Source organism: Brassica napus, chromosome C2, assembly GCF_020379485.1.
Source record: "Brassica napus cultivar Da-Ae chromosome C2, Da-Ae, whole genome shotgun sequence".
Taxonomy (NCBI): domain Eukaryota; kingdom Viridiplantae; phylum Streptophyta; class Magnoliopsida; order Brassicales; family Brassicaceae; genus Brassica; species Brassica napus.
In genome coordinates, this window is record NC_063445.1 from 41525270 (window position 1) to 41539831 (window position 14562).

A 14562-nucleotide genomic window follows, 5' to 3' on the forward strand; every position below is an offset into this window, starting at 1 on the left:
TTTTATTTAAATAATGATTTATTATATATATAGAAAACAAGGGTATAAGAGTCTTTTGCCACTTAATAAAAAATATATTTTTGAAAATGTCCTTTTAGTGGTGGTAAAGATGAAAAGTGGTACCATGAAAGTGGTAAAAATGAAATTCTCCATCTATTTAAAATGGAAAAGCCCAGAGCTAGATTGCATGGAATCGGAAAAAGATACGCGGAAACGAAACGTTTTAAAACGTGGAAACATGATTTTAAAGTTATAAGAAATGGAAACGTTTATAAATATATATATATATATATGTGTGTATACAATTACTTTCTTCTGTTTGGTGATCTATCTAATAATATAAATCAATGAATAATAATTTTATGTTAAGTACACGAAAATGTAACAAGCAATAGTTAAACATCTAAATCATATTAAAATTTTAAAATAGAAGATATCCAATACTTAAATATTGGGTGGCTTAACTCAAAATAAAAGTATAAGTTACAAAACTTGTTTTAAGAAGTTTTTTTTCACGTTTCCAAAACATAATCACAAATTTCTAAAGTGGAAATACAGTTTCATCTAGTTTCAAAAATGAAATTTTCAAGAAACACGTTTCTAATGAGTTTCCACGAGTTTCTGAAAGATTCCGATTCCAAAACGTTTATGAAACTAAACGTGAAACGGACTTTCATCCGAATTTCCATGCAACCTATAAGACTAAAGCGTAAATGAAAAATAAATACATGTTTTATTATTTTAGTATATTGATTCAACTCTCACATGTAGTCTAATTAGATCTTAAAATCTTTAACTAAGAACTATGTGGGAACCGAAATTCGCACTGTCGATTTACGTTTAAATTAGGAAATTAGGGAAACCCTAATTTTCCAGAGGTCACGGATCTCTGCGAGAGCCAACGGCAAGTGACCAAATATATGCGAAAATCGTGAAAAGATAACAAACAAGTTTAGAGAAAACAGTAGATCTTATTTCTAGTGCGCGTAAGAGCGTTGAGATCATTACAAGAGATCAAAAAAGCTTTGGCCGCAAAGGCTGTCAGCGAGTTACCTAGTTCTAGCGGCCTAAAAGCTCAAACCTAGTTGAGTCGTGGCTCGATAACAAAAGACGAAGAAAATACAGAAAAGGTTTTTGATTGATTTCGGACTGAACCTTATGAAAGGCTGCCTACGTACCCCTTTCGAGGATCAAGCCGAACGTAGTTCAAGAGTGAACCAAGAGATCGAAGTGCTTGTGAGAGTTCGTCTGGTAATCGGGTGCCAGCCATGGAAGCAGAGCATGTCGAGAATAAGTGCCGAGAGTTCTGAGTCTAAAAAGTTGTCCTCCCATGCCTCTCGTCTAGGACTCCTTATATACTGGCTCCTAGGTCGGTTTACGCTTTTCCTCTTCTGCCCTTAAGCCTTCATTGCATAAAAATGGAGATATTCCATATTTTCCGATCTTCGTAATTATCTTCAAAATTTCGTATTTATCCGTGGAAACTTGACATTTATCTTTCCTTGCGAACCAAGCGTAAACCGTCATGCGGCTTACGGGCTGTTGGTTAAGAAATTGTAAGTTGGGCCTCGAGTCATGTCTTAGGTCCCTTTGGGCGGTCTTCTGACTCGAAACGTTTATTACGGCTTCTTTTTATAAAGAACGAACTTTCCGCGGTTTTTACTGTAAAGTTTGATCGATGACTTAGAATGGCGGCAAACATGAAATGGGTTCGCTACGGTCTTTGGGAGATAGCATCGAAGGGTAGACGAGAGTGCATGGACTAATGTCGTATCGACGTTTCGGAAGAGCTCGGTCGCTACGTAGCGACCAAACGGAACGGACGCTCGGTCGCTACATAGCGACCGAGCGGAATGGACGCTCGGTCGCTACGTAGTGACCGAGCGGAACGGACGCGTTCGGTCGTTGCGTAGCAACCTTTTTCAAGCTCTTGTCCGATGTCTCGTGAATGTGTTTTTTCCGCAAGATTCTTCGTAAAAATAAATCTTTTTCGAAGATTTATTTTTCGTAAAAACGTTCATGCCGATTTCTACGGACTTTCAGACATTGATTCCGTCGTGACCGATTTTGACCCCAACAAACTATTACTGTAACTTTTTGTGTATATTTCTCTTTTTGGTTTTGATATTTGAATATGTCAATTAAATTTTCAAATTTATCCCATATATGTTATGTCACATTTTTATATATGTTATATAACTCTTATGTACATCATTTGGAATATTCTATTATTGATGTTATGGACTAGTTACATATATTATTTTTGTTCACTACCTTTTTTACAAATTTCACCAGACCAACGAAGAAATATAGCCTCCCTCATTAAACATTCATTTCGATGTTATGAACTAGTCACAACGAAGAAATTAATGTATATAGTCTTTACAACTAAGACTACCAGTACACTCTTTATCTCCTTTATCAAAGCTTAAAGGCAGATCACACGAATATAGTGTTATAGAGGCTATAGTCCTTCGCTCACTGTACCGTACGAGAACCTGTGGTTCAACAGAACAGAGAAAAATCGAAGCAGCTGGCAACAAATGGACATTTTGATGCAAAAATATTAAATATCTAGAAACACAAGAATTATAAGAACAAATTTCCTTATTAGCTTTACAAACTTCTCAAAACTAAAGCTTTCTATATGTTTTTCTTATATCATACGAAACACCTCTCCATAAGAACTATATTTATATGACAGACTATTTTTTTTAACACGTGGGATGTGGAAAACACAAACCTAACATAAATAGAAAACTTTTCTTATTTCTAGATTTCTTTATTGTGTTTATCTTAGCATATTAAACATCTAATAATATGTTAAGTTTACACAAACATGAAATTATCCAACATTTACCCCCCCTTAATTTCAACTTGAATTAGGGAGATCAATTTCTTGAACTCCGAGTAACCTCCTCATTTGCTTGAACTTAATTCTTGCTAATGGCTTGGTAAGTATGTCGACCTTATGCACAACACCCGGCACATTCTCCACGTTGATTTGCCCCATTCTCCACACACTCACGAATGAAGTGATACTTCTTGAGTACATGTTTACTCCTTCCATGGAAAACTGGATTCATTGTTAGAGCAATGTCTGATTTGTTGTCGATCCTAAGCTTGACCTTGTCGCCTTCTCTACTTAGTATCTCACTCAATAATTCCTTGATTCATATAGCTTGCTTTGCTGCTGTGGGAACCGAAATTAGCACTGTCGATTTTCCGTTTAAATTAGGAAAGTAGGAGAACCCTAATTTCCTAGAGGTCCCGGATATCTGCTAATACCGCACGCCAAACAATCACAACACGAAACGAGAACAGTAATAAAATAAGAAATCGAAAAAGAGAGCAAGATAGTTCTTATTCCGAATCTGAGTTTGGGCGTTTACAACAAGGTAAGTTCCTGGGCTACGAGAGCTGTCGGCGAGATTCCTAGTTTTAAAACCCTAAGATGGCAAAAACCTAATTGAGTCGCAGCTCGAATGACAAAAACGGAAAATTGCCTAAAATCGCTCTAAGTGCTAAGTTTGCTGTGTCCAAATCCTCCCTCATGCCTCTCGCCTAGGACTCCTTATATACTGGCTCCAAGGTCGGTTTACGCTTTTCCCCTTCTGCCCCTTAGCCGCCATAGCATAAAAATGGAGATATTCCATTTTTTCCGATCTTCGTAATTATCTTCAAAATTTCATATTTATCCGCGGAAACTTGACATTTATCTTTCCTTGCGAACCAAGCGTAACCGTCATGCGACTTACGGGCTGTTGGCTAAGAAATCGTAAGTTGGGCCTCGAGTCATGTCTTTGGTCCCTTTTGGCCGTCTTCCGACTCGAAGCGTTTATTACGGCTTCTTTCGATAAAGAACGAGCTTTCCGCGGTTTTTACGGTAAAGTTTGATTGATAAATTAGAATGGCGGGGAACGTGAAATGGGTTCTCTACGGTCTTCGGGAGATAGCATCGAAGGGTAGACGAGAATGCATGGACTAATGTCGTATCGACGTTTCAGAAGAGCTCGGTCGCTACGTAGCGACCGAGCTTTGGCTCGAGCTCGGTCGCTACGTAGCGACCGAGCTTTGGCTCAAGCTCGGTTGCTATGCAGCGACCTAGCGGAACACACGTTCGGTTGCTGCGTAGCGACCCTTTTCGAGCTCTTGTCCGATGACTCGCGTTTCCTCCGCAAAGCTTTTCGTAAAGAAGAATCTATTTTGAAAAAGTATTTGTCGAAGAAGGTTTCTACGTTTTCTTCTTCGGGGATTTGGACGTTAACATCGTCGTAACCGTTTTCGACCCCAACAGATAGCCCCTAGCTCGTTAGAGTCGAGACTCTAGCGGGCGGTTTGATGATTTTGGTAAAGCTAGGCGTATTGAACGAAGTTTACTTCAAACTCCGCGGAAGAGAATTCTCGATAAAGTGTTTATAAAATTCCGAGCCTGTACTTCTATAAGTAGAGAGCTCTTGTCATTCACTTGCTCCACACCTTCCTTTCTTCAAACCTCCAAAACCTCTCTAGCTCCAAATCTCTTGTTTTTAACATGTCTTCTTCCCATGGTGACAAGCGGAGTTCCGATGTGGAGATGGGCGAGGCCACCTCTCCGGCGCCGATTCTGACTTTTCTGGTCGAAGCGCCGGCTTGCGTTGCCGACCATCTCTCCTTTCGAGAGAAATTAGTTTGTCGCCAAGCCGAGAAAGAACAGGTTCGAGCCGGTGCCGAGTTACCGTCCTCTTCTGCACTGGCCGTTGCTCCGGGTCATGGGACCAAGGGCGTAACTCCGCGAGATACGGGAACTCTCGCAGGCTCGGTCATTCCGGATGCTTCGGCTTTACCTGCTGGATCGTCCACAACTCCGATTCTCGTCGAAGATAAGGAGAAGGCTGCTGACTCTATGCCTCCTCCTCCGGCCAGGAAGGAGATCGTTATAGCGCTGCGCATTCCTAGTGTTGTTCCGGTTGCTCAGCCTAAGGGCCGGAAGAGGAAGTTTACCAAGGGCGGTGACGGGGAATCTTCGCAGCAAGGAGACTCGAGCATAGCGTCGGGGATTCGCGGAAAGGTTTGTCGCTCACTTACTTTCTTGATTGCTACATATTTCTCTAAAAGACAAAGAATCCCTAACTTTCTTCTTGTTTTTCAGTTCATGTCGTTGATCGACGGGATGATCAGCAAGTGCGGTTCTGAGACCAGTCGTCTTGCCGGGGAGTTGTTGGATCTGCAGGGTAGATGGCCTGAAACCGAGGCCATGCTGACGGCTGTCAAGGATTCTCACTCCGTGAAAGTGTCGAAACTTGAGGTCGCGATAGGGGAGCTCGAGAGGGACCTCGGGAAGACGGCGAGTTCATTGCTTAAGGAGAAGAAAAACAGGAAGGCCAAATCTTCGGAGGTGCGTCGTCTTCAGCGTCAGATCGAGGGCGATGCAGGATTAGCGAGCCACGGGATTCGAGAGGCCAAGGATGCTCTTCGTTCTGAGTTTCAAGCTCGCTTGTCGAAGATTTCCGCCTTTCGGGGCTCTCTCGAATGCATTCGGAACAGGGATTTAGCCTTGGCGACGATTCAGGACGGGATGGCCGTGGTTCAGTCGTTCCAAAGCGAGACTCCTCCAACCTTAGAGGCCGAAGAGGCCCGACTGTCCGGCTGCAAGGGAGATTTGGCAGTCGTGGATGGAGATTTCGATCTCATCCTAGCTGACCTGAAATCCGCGTGCTTTCTTCCGGCGTGTTCAGAAGGCCCGGAGGTGATGCGGCTCCAGGCTTGAACGACGTGACGGGTGAAGAGGGAGCGTGTGCTCTGAGGATGACTTTAATTAGATCTATTGCGGGAGATTTTTTTTATGTTTGATGTTTCGGCCTTAAATGGCTTTATTTCGTGTTTCGGGACTGGACGTATGTGGCTTTGAATCCCTGCCGCTCTGCGGCTTTTTTATGACAAGATGATCGAGTTGCATTTTTCATAAACTTTCGTATGGCGTGGAAGAAGGGTGATGAGTTGTCGTCTCATATCCTTCTTCGATGTGAAATGTTTTGTTCGAGATCTGTTTCGAGAGTTTTTCCGCGAGATATCGACTTCGCGGGATATCTGAAGATGTCGAATATAAACATAGAGGCATGGTTTTGGGATCTCGTATCTTTTGGATATCATGCCTTGAGATGTTAGAGACCAGTGCGTTGGGTTTAGGGCAAGACCTAGGTTTACTTTCGGTTTTAAGATTTTATGCGGTGACTAGCCGGCTATCGATTTATCTGTCGCGATTTTAACCTGATTCGTACCGATTTAAAGTCCGCGATAGGTTCTCGGCTTATATGACTTGTTAGATATGAATCGAGCATCTCTCCGGAGACAATTTTTAAGCCAACCGGAAGTGCTGGACCAAAATTTCGGGTTTCTTTTATAGCGCTATTATCCTTGTGTCCGATGTACGAGAGTCATCTTCGTGAGATGGCTATGTCTGTTTAATGTGTTCAAGAGTTCGATGTGATCAGCACCGAACTTGGCTGCAGATGCCGTCATTTATAGTTTTTGCGCAAGATATGTGTTAAAACGTTCATCATTTTTTGACGGAGTGTCCGTTTTCGTCGTTCGGAAGAAGTAACCCTCGAGGCATCTCTCGCGACGTCTCGCGATGTCTCGCGATGCCAAAGGCTGCTTCTCCCTAACGGCTGATTTATTTTCAAATATCGAAAATTTTTTGCGGATAAAAGATAATTTGCTTGGTTAAGATATGTCGGAAACATCGAAGGCGCGGTCGGATGTTTTCGAGTTTGAGAGTATACGAGTATACGTATCCACCCCTCCCCCTTTTTAATGAGGGGGGACAGCTGAATTTGCCTTTCGACAAACTGCCTACGTACTCCTTATGGAGATCAAGCCGTCTCGTAGTTCGGTCATTGTGAGTTGGTTTGTTTAGTGATAGTATTTTTTGAGATGCTTCGCGTTCCAGGTCCTTGGAATTTTTATGCCTTGCATGTTGGCTATTTCGTAGGAGCCCGGTCGGATGACTTTTTCGATTTTATAGGGTCCTTCCCAGTTTGCTCCGAGTTTTCCCGCGTTTCGTTCAGCGGTGTTTTGGAAGACTTTGCGAAGGAGTAGATCTCCCTGATTAAATCTGCGATTCCGTACGTTGCAATTGTAGTACTTTGCGGCTGCGTGTTGGTAATTTTAGATTCGAATGAGCGCTCGATCTCGGCGCTCGTTAATGAGATCGAGATCGTCGAGGAGCATTGCGTTGTTGAGCTCCTCACGTTCGGGAAGTAATCTTCTTCGAACATCTGGGAACTCTACTTTTGCGGGAATCATGCATTCCGTTCCGTACACCAGAGCGAAAGGGGTTTCTCATGTTGCTCGCCTCGGGGTGGTACGGTGGGACCAGAGGACTCCCTCGAGTTCGTCGGCCCACCTACCTTTTTTGGCCTCAAAGCGTTTCTTCAGTCCGTCGAGAATGGTTTTATTAATCGTTTCAGCTTGTCTGTTAAACTGCGGGTGCCTGGGCGTTGATTTGTTAAGCTGTATCTTCCATTTTTCGCAGAAAACCTCGAACCGGGTCGAGATAAACTGAGATCCGTTATCGGTTACGATTTCGTAAGGAACTCCATCCCTACAAATGATGTTTCTTCATACGAAACTTTCGACTTGGACATCTTTTATACTTGCGTACGAATCTGCTTCTACCCATTTTGAAAAGAAATCGGTGAGGACTAAAAGGAAACGCTTTTGCTTTGAATTATGAAGGGGACCGACGATGTCCATGGCCCAGCGCATAAAAGGATAGGGCGATGTGATGGAGGAGAGAACATCGGCTGGTTGTCGGATGGTTGGAGCATGCCTCTGGCATTTTTCGCATTTTCGTGCAAACTTCTCGCAATCTCCGATCATCGTTGGCCAGTAGTATCCATGGCGCTTGATTTTCACTGCCAGTGATCTTCCGCTGGAATGATTGCCGCAAGACCCAGAATGTACTTCTTCCATCACTTTTTTCGCTTTTTCCCCTCCCAGGCACGTCATGAGTGGTCCAGAGAATCTCCATTTGTAAATTTCACCGTCTATTGTTACGTAGCACACAACCTGTGTTTGGACATTGCGGGCTACCCATTTCTCGATGGGCAGGTGTCCGTTGATAATGTAGTCTCGAATTGTCTGCAGCCATGGGGTATCACAGCCGTAATCAGATTGCTCTGATTGCGGTCGTATCGTTACTTCTTCTTCTTCGTCATTTTGGCCTTCTATGACATTGACGACGATTGGTGGTCCGATGCTCGGATGTTCGATGAACTCGACCGGAATTACCCTTTTAAGTCCTGGGTCAGAACTTGATGCTAAGGCCGCGAGAGCATCTGCCTAGACATTTTCGGAACAGGGAATTCGCGTAAGGGCAAAATAGTCAAACTTTTGCGCTAGTTTTTGGGCCAGTTTGAGGTACGTGTCCATCCGTTCGCCCCTGGTTTCGTACTCTCCGCTGAACTGACTTGGCACTAACTGGGAATCGCAGTAAGCATGAATGTTTCGTATTTTCAAGCCGTGAGCCAAACGCAGTCCTGCGACGAGTGCTTCGTATTCAGCTTCGTTGTTTGAGGCGTGGAATTCCAGCCTGAATGATTGCTCTAAGATCTCGCCCGTCGGAGATGTGAGACGAATTCCGATGCCTGATCCCCGCTTGGACGAGGATCCGTCGACGTGAAGGAGGCAAGTGGAATTTGGTTCCTCGTTGGTTATGGTCTATGTCGGTAATTCGACCAAGAAGTCCGCAAGCACTTGTGACTTTGCGCTTGTTCTCGGTCGGTACTCGATATTGTACTCGCTCAGTTCCACCGCTCATTTGGCCAACCGGCCCGATTGACTCGGGCTATGCAGAATCGTTTGTAAGGAAAAAGTCGTGAGTACGACGATCGTGTGGGATTGGAAATATGGTCTTCCCTGATCAGCACGCCGCTCACAGCTGTTGCTGATACAGCGGTGTACAAGAACAAAGGTTCCCCCTCCACTGGTTTTGCGAGGACTGGAGGGGAAGCTAAATACCGCTTCAGCTGTTGGAATGCGTTTTCGCATTCTTCCGACCATTCGAATTTTTTATTTCCCAGCAAGACATCATAGATTGGCAGGCACTTGTCTGTTGATAGTGAAATAAACCGGTTAAGTGCCGCGACTCTACCGGTCAGCCTTTGGACTTCCCGCTTATTCTTCGGCGAAGCCATCTCGATCAGTGTGTTGATCTGTTTTGGATTAGCTTCGATGCCGCCGAATGTGACTAGGTCGCCGAGGAATTCCCCTGATGCCATGGCAAACCTGCATTTTGTTGAGTTGAGCTTCATGTTATGGGAATTTAACTGTGCGAAACATTCCTCGAGATGTGATACATGATCCTTTGCTTGGAGGGATTTGACGAGCATGTCGTCTATATAAACCTCCATCGTTTTACCGAGTTGTTTAGAGAACATACGGTTCATGAGTCGTTGGTAAGTTGCGCCAGCGTTTTTGAGGCCGAAGGGCATTACCCTGTAGCAATAGGTTCCACGATCGGTAATGAACGCAGTCTTCTCGCGATCGTCAGGGTTCATCCTAATTTGGTTGTAACCTGAGAAGGCGTCCATGAAAGATATAAGTTTGTTTCCTGCCGTTGCTTCTACTAATCGATCGATGTGTGGCAGGGGGAAACTATCTTTTGGACAGGCCTTGTTTAGGTCGGTAAAATCCACGCAAACTCGCCATTTTCCGTTTTTCTTTTTGACTACAACAGGGTTGGCGAGCCAGTCTGGATACCTCACTTCCGTTATTGACCCGACTTTAAGCAATTTTTCGACCTCGTCGTTGACCGCGGAAGCCTGTTCAGGTCCTAGCTTCCGCCTTTTTTGTTTGACGGGTTTGAAAGTCGGATCGATATTTAATTCGTGACACGTTATGTTAATGTCAATCCCTGGCATATCTTCTGCGGCCCATGCGAAAGTATTGAGGTTCTTTTTTAGACAGGTTATGAGCTCTGTCCTTAAAGGCTCGCGGAGATTGGCTCCGATCTCGATGCATCGTTCCAGAGATGCTTCGTCGAGACAGACTGTGACCACAGGTTCGCAAGTTGCTTTGCATTTTTCCTTTAGGGCCGCGACGTTACGAGACTGTCAGAAGAGTTCAGCCGAATCTTGACTTCGCGAACCCTGGTCGGAGACCTTTTTCTCCGTTTTTCTAGGAGTGATTTTGAGGTCTGGTCTTTTTCGTTTTTGTTGTACGGCGTAACACACCTGTGATACTCTTGGGTTTCCCCATATTACCTCGACTCCGTTAGGGGTTGGAAACTTGAGGCAAAGATGGTACGTTGATGGGATGACACGCATGGTGTTCAACCATGGTGTTCCCATGATAACGTTGTAAGATGTGGGACGGTCAACGACTAGAAACTATGTGACTCTTGTCACGGTTCCGGCTGTGACTGCGAGATTAATCGACCCGTAGGCCATGGTCGTTTCTCCCGAAAGTCCCAGTAGTGGGCTAGGGTATTTCACGATTTCGGATTGATCGATCCCCATTTTCTCGAGAGTATCTTTGAAAATGATATCGGCCGAACTTCCGGTGCCGATTAGCACCCTAGCGACGTCGATATCTCGGATCGTCAGTTCGATAACAAGGAGATCGTTTCGAGGTTTGGCTCGATCGACCGTTGCTCCCCCTTGAACAAGATGACGTTCACGCACGTTGAGTCTTGCATATTGTTCTTGATCGTCGGGTGGCTTTTGCGGGTTAGATTGATCCGTACTCCTCCCTCCTTCTAGCGCCAAACTGTGGGAACTGAAATTCGCACTGTCGATTTTCCGATTAAATTATTAAAGTAGGAGAACCCTAATTTCCCAGAGGTCCCGGATATCTGCTAATACCACACGCCAAGCAATCAGAACATGAAACGAGAACAGTAATAAAATTAGAAATCGAAAAAGAGAGCAAGATAGTTCTTATTCCGAATCTGCGTTTGAGTGTTTACAACAAGGTAAGTGCCTGGGCTACGAGAGCTGTCGGCGAGATTCCTAGTTCTAAAACCCTAAGACGGCAAAAACCTAATTGAGTCGCAGCTCGAATAACAAAAACGGAAAATTGCCTAAAATCGCTCTAAGTGCTAAGTTTGTTGTGTCCAAATCCTCCCTCATGCCTCTCGCCTAGGACTCCTTATATACTGGCTCCAAGGTCGGTTTACGCTTTTCCCCTTTCTGCCCCTTAGCCGCCATAGCATAAAAATGGAGATATTCCATTTTTTCCGATCTTCGTAATTATCTTCAAAATTTCGTATTTATCCGCGGAAACTTGACATTTATCTTTCCTTGCGAACCAAGCGTAACCATTATGCGGCTTACGGGATGTTGGTTAAGAAATCGTAAGTTGGGCCTCGAGTCATGTCTTAGGTCCCTTTTGGCCCACTTCCGACTCGAAGCGTTTATTACGGCTTCTTTCGATAAAGAACGAACTTTCCGCGGTTTTTACAGTAAAGTTCGATTGATAACTTAGAATGGCGGGGAACGTGAAATGGGTTCGCTACGGTCTTCAGGAGATAGCATCGAAGGGTAGAAGAGAATGCATGGACTAATGTCGTATCGACATTTCGGAAGAGCTAGCGACCGAGCGTTCACTCGAGCTTGGTCGCTACGTAGCGACCGAGCTTTGGCTCGAGCTTGGTTGCTATGCAGCGACCGAGCGGAACACGTGTTCGGTTGCTGTGTAGCGACCCTTTTCGAGCTCTTGTCCGATGACTCGCGTTTCCTCCGCAAAGCTTTTCGTAAAGAAGAATCTATTTCGAAAAAGTATTTGTCGAAGAAGGTTTCTACGTTTTCTTCTTCGGGGATTTGGACGTTAACTTCGTTGTAACCGTTTTCGACCCCAACAACTGCTTATGTTGCTGCTATGAACTCTGCTTCGCATGATGACAATGCAACCGTCTGCTGCTTCTGCGACGTCCAAGTGATCAACGATGAACCCTAGTATAATGCATTTCCAGACGTGCTCCTACCGTCATCGACATCAATGTTGTGTCTGCTGTCACTATAACCAACGACACTCTTTGACCCATCTCTCTTGAAGAACATACCGTAGTTTGTTGTTCCTTTCACATACCGCAATATGTGTTTGACGGCTTGTCTATGAGAGTCTCTCAGACTGTGCATGTATCTACTAAGAACACCAACTGCGTAAAACAGGTCAGGGTCTTGTGTGAAGCAGATATCTCAAACATCCTATGATTCTTCTGAAATTCGTAGCATCTATCTCTCGTTCATCTTTAAGATCTTCAAGTTCACCTTCATTGGAACTTGAGTTGCGTTACACTCTTCCATCTTTGTGTCACACAAGACTCCTTGAGCATACCTTTCTTGTTTTATTATGACTCTGTATGTTCCTTGAATCACCTCTATGCTAAGGTAGTACGCTAGCTTACCTAGATCTAACATCTCGAACTTCTTAGACATTTCTTCCTTGAATTGCTTAATCATCTTAAGCGAATTTCCTGTCACAAATATATCATCAACGTAGATGGCTATAATCAAGACGTCTCCTCCTTCACTCTTGCGGTACACTGATGGTTCCTTTGTGCCCTTCTTAAATCTCATCTCCTTGAGAACCTGATCGAGTTTCACATTCCATGCCCTGGGTGCTTGGCATAACCAATATAAAGCCTTGTGTAACACATAAAATCTATCATCTTCTCCTTCCTTTTCAAAACCTTCGAGTTGAGTTACATACACTAACTCTTTTAGATCTCCATTCAAGAAAGCGGTCTTCACGTCCATGTGATGTATCTCCCAACCGTTTGTTGCTGCGAGGGCTATTAAGAGCCGAATAGTTTCAAGTCGTGCCACTGGTCCAAACACTTCATCGAAGTATATTCCTTCTCTTTATACATAGCCTTTTGCCACAAGTGTCGCCTTATACTTTCTCACTGTACCATCCGCCTTTCTCTTTATCTTGTAGATCCCCTTTAACCCTATAGGTTTAAGTCCAGCCGGTCTATCCACAAGCTCCCATGTCTTGTTTCGTGTGATAGACTCCAACTTGGCCACCATCGCTTCAACCCATTCTCATACGTGTGCAGCCTCAAAATAGTTCTATGGCTCGCCATCCACTGTGAGCAACATCATTGCACTTTCTTGATCTGGAAGTAACACATAATCATCGAGATATCTTGGTTTTGTTATGGTTCGGCCGTGTCTAGTCACCAACGGTTGACCTCCACTGTCTTGGTTTGCATTGTGATCCGCATTTTTTTTCTTCCTCATCTTGGTTTATAGTTTCCTGTCCATGATCATTACCTTGATCATTACCTTCTTCTATATCACCTTCATGTGGAAACTTAAGTATGCTCGGTTCACAATCGGCTTGGTTTTTTGTAGACGACCAGTCCCAAGCTTTCTTCTTATCGAAAATTGCATCTCTACTCACCATCACCTTCCCTGCGACTGGATCATAGAGTCTGTAGGCTTTCGAACCCGGCTCAGTTCCAAGATTGATCACATTCTTTGATCTCTCATCCAACTTCTTCAGATAAGGCCCATTGATTTTCACATGAGCTACACAACCGAATATCCTCAAGTGCTCGATATTTGGTTTCCTCGATGTGAGGCACTTGTATGGCGTCTGATCCTTCAAGGCTTTTGTAGGAACTCTGTTGATGAGGTAACGTGAATATCATACAGCTTCCCCCAGAAGTAGTTCAGCATCTTCATTGCCTTCAGCATACTTCTTGTCATTCTCATTAAAGTTTGGTTTCTCCTCTCCACAACACCGTTTTGCTGAGGGGTGTAAGGCGCGGTTAGGTGCCTTTTAACTCCATTCTCTTCACATAATAGATTGAACTCAGCTGAGCTCAACTCTCCTCCTCTATCGGTGCAAAAGGTTTTAATGGTTGACCAAGTCTTCTTCTCTACACTCTCTTTAAATCTTTTGAATCGATCGAATACCTCACTCTTCTCCTTCAATAGTATAACCCACATATACTTAGAGAAGTCATCGATCAAGACAAAGACATACTTATTATTTGATGGCGTTGGTGGTGTGATTGGTCCACACAAATCTCCATACAATAATTTTAATGGCTTTGTCGCACGAAACATGGCCTTTGTCGGGAATGACTGTCTGATCTGCTTCCCTGCGAGACATGTGACACACAAGCTTTCTTCGTGTGTTACACACAGAATTCCTACGAACATTTTTTTTCCTTACCATGTTGTTCATCACTCCATAACTTATATGTCCTAGTCGAGCATGCCACCTCCATGTAGCATCTTCATCCCTGACATGTAAACACTCCGGGTAGCTTATCTCCACAGGGGTCTTCTAGAGGCGATTTGGAGATCTTGTAACACGTACTAGCAACCTTACACACGAATGTATGAGAGATAAGTAGACGTATTTCATGTTAACCTCACATCCGTTCTCTGTTGCTTGCCCAAGATTCAATATGTTGCTTCAGGTCAGTATGTAGTATATGTCTTTGAGTGCCTTCTTCTCTCCAGTCTTGCACACAAAGGTAAACACACCCTTTCCTACAATGTCAACACACGATCCATCACCAAACTTCACATTTTCTCTGGTGTTGAGATTCAAACTCGA